This window comes from Octodon degus, unplaced genomic scaffold, assembly GCF_000260255.1.
Source record: "Octodon degus isolate 3935 unplaced genomic scaffold, OctDeg1.0 scaffold00058, whole genome shotgun sequence".
In the NCBI taxonomy this organism is placed as follows: domain Eukaryota; kingdom Metazoa; phylum Chordata; class Mammalia; order Rodentia; family Octodontidae; genus Octodon; species Octodon degus.
This window is the reverse complement of record NW_004524634.1, coordinates 7,012,939-7,015,695: the sequence shown is the minus strand read 5'-3', so window position 1 is coordinate 7,015,695 and position 2,757 is coordinate 7,012,939. Positions and strand designations below refer to the sequence as shown.

General features: G+C 33.1%; 1 pseudogene; it reads left to right on the top strand.

Annotated features, from left to right (window-relative positions):
* The first annotated feature begins 2,301 nt into the window (after window positions 1–2,301).
* On the top strand, window positions 2,302–2,392 carry LOC111817482 (annotated as a pseudogene).
* The last annotated feature ends 365 nt before the right edge of the window (window positions 2,393–2,757 follow it).

Genomic DNA, 2,757 nt, shown 5'->3' with positions numbered 1-2,757 from the left:
GAAAGGTATAGAGGAAATCAGATCAGAAATAATTTCTGGGCCAGGGAGACGGCTCAGTAGAATAAGCACTTGCCTGGCAAGCTCAAGAGCCTGAGTTCAATCCCCAGTTCTGAAAAAAAAAAAAAAAAAAGAAAGAAAAAGAAATGATAACTATAAGGAAAGAAGTACTAAGTGCTTCTAAAGAAGACACTGTTAAAAAATAGAGAACAGAAAAATGATGGAATCCTTGAATAAGCAATATGGGAAAGAAATAGAACGTATGAAGCAGATTCAAAATAATATACAGGAAATTAAAACTTCAATCATAACCTGGCAAAACAATTTGAATGAAAGTGAAAAGAGACTTTCAAATCTTAAAGATACCATTGCAGCTAAGAAGAGGTAAGGAAAGATCTCTTAAAAAGTGCTAGGATGCAGGAAAAAATAATTCAACATCTACAAGACTATGCAAAGATGAACAACATAAGACTAATAGGCATAATGAGAAAGAAGGAGTCAATACAAATGATATAAAAAGAATATGGGCAAAAGTAATAGAAAACTTCCCAAATATGGGGAAACAATCTGATATTGAAGTATCCGAAGGATATAGAACTCCAAATAACATCAACCCAATTAAAAACACACCCAGACATATAATAATCAAGATCCCAGAAATTCTGCACAGGAACAGTATACTAAAAGCCACTAGAGAAAACAAACAGATAGCATTTAAAGGAAAACCCACCAGAATAATGGCAGATTTCTCTTCATAAGCCATGAAGTCAAGAAGAGCAAGAAGCAAAGTACTACAAATCTTGCAAGAAAACAAATTCTAACCAAGACTGATATACCCTGCAAAACTCTCAAGTATGGTGGAGAATTGAAATCCTTCCATGACGAAGAACAACTAAAGAATTTCATGATGACAACTCCAACCCTATGCAGACTAAAAGATATTCTAGAGAGGGATGAAAATGACCACAATTCCATGAATGAGAATGAAAAGAACCCACTACATAGAGCAAACAATTAAACACAGGAGAATAAGAGGTATACAAAAGCAATCTTTCAGTTATTCTTTTGTATACAGCAGTAAAATGTTTCCATCAGCATACTGTACAAATGGCTTTCTCCTGCACCCTATGTGTCATGATTCTGTCCAGGTCTACAGGGTGGATTTCAAGGAAATGGCAAGTGACACATATCCACTAGTAAGCATCATAGACTCTGTCCGTGTCCATGACATATTAGAACTTTGTGCTATATCCTATCCCCAGACTGTTAGAAGTGCTGGTCATGTATTTGCCATTCCAGTATTTATGTTATGTTTTATTCTTAGTACTTCTTTACTATCATGAAAACTTTTTCTTAGTTGAATTGTTTTGAAATGTTTAATCTTTAATTAATACTTAATTTTCTGAATATTGTTTAATCTTAATTTTTGTTTTAAGATTTATACTGTATCTTTGACTTACAATCTACTTAAAAGAGACAGTATGATATTTTATTCTAATATTAGAAACTTTAAAAAGGATATTTCCATTTTCCATTGACTTTATATTGCTTCTTCCTTGTCTTTTACACACACACACACACACACACACACACACACACGAAAAAATATGTATATAACTTGACATAAGGTTGATACTGTTTTGTAGAAATTTTCAGTGACCTTTTAAATGGGTTCATCTGATATATTTTACATAGTCCTGCATAAGTATCATTTTGAGAGCTCTTTATTCTTTATCCAGGACCATACAGCAACTTCTCTTGCCTTCTGGATTATGTCCTTCATTATTCCTAGATGCTACATCTGGAGGTATTAGAATATTTTGAGCTTGTATAACTGGAAAATATTTTACTTTTAGTTTTCAAAGGCATGTTTGCTAAGTATAAAATTCAATAAAGACAAATATTTTTGTTTTTTATTTCAGTCCTTTGAATTAATTACTCTAGTTTCTTACACACTTGGTCTTTCTTTTTTTCTTTCTAATGTGGAATAAGATGCTATTTAATTTTGTTCTTCCAGAGCTATTTTTTATGTATATGCTTTAATGATTTTTTTTCTTTACAATAAGTTTTGGACAATTTCTTTTTTGTGTATCTTGGTATGATTTTATTCAAATTTCTTATGCAAAAAGTTCATTTTTCTTGGAAATGTGGTGCTATACTTTCAACTAAATTCAGAAATCTTAAATCCTTGAATATTTATTGCCTACAATGTAAGTGCAATCTGTTATTAATTTCATTGAATGTATTCATCTCAGAAATATTTCTTTAAAATTAAAAAAAAAAGGAAAGAAGGTTTATTTTTTGATCCTTTGGTTCATGAGCATTATGATTGGGTGTTCATGAGATGGGCCTCCCTCAAACTCTGTTACGATGTCAGCACATTACCCATCTGACGTGATTTTTTTTTTAAAAAAAGGTTTATTTAGGCTATGGTTTCATAGGTTTTAGTCCATGGTTACTTGGCTCTGTTGCTTTGGGCTTGTGGTAGTAAGCTATGTCATGGTGGATGCATGAGGCAGAGGAAACCTGCTTACCTCATGGTGTCCGGGAATAAGAAAGAGAGAAAGGGGTTGGGGTATCAGTATCTCCCTCAAGCTGTGCTGCCAGTGACCTCATCTCTTTGCACTAGTCCCTACCTAGCAGTTCCACTTCCCAGTAGACTTTACAGTCTGATCACATTTGGGGATTTGGTTTCCATGTTTGAATGAATTTTGGAGGGACATAAACAGCTTGTGACACCAAGTTCAAAAATAAGTAAAT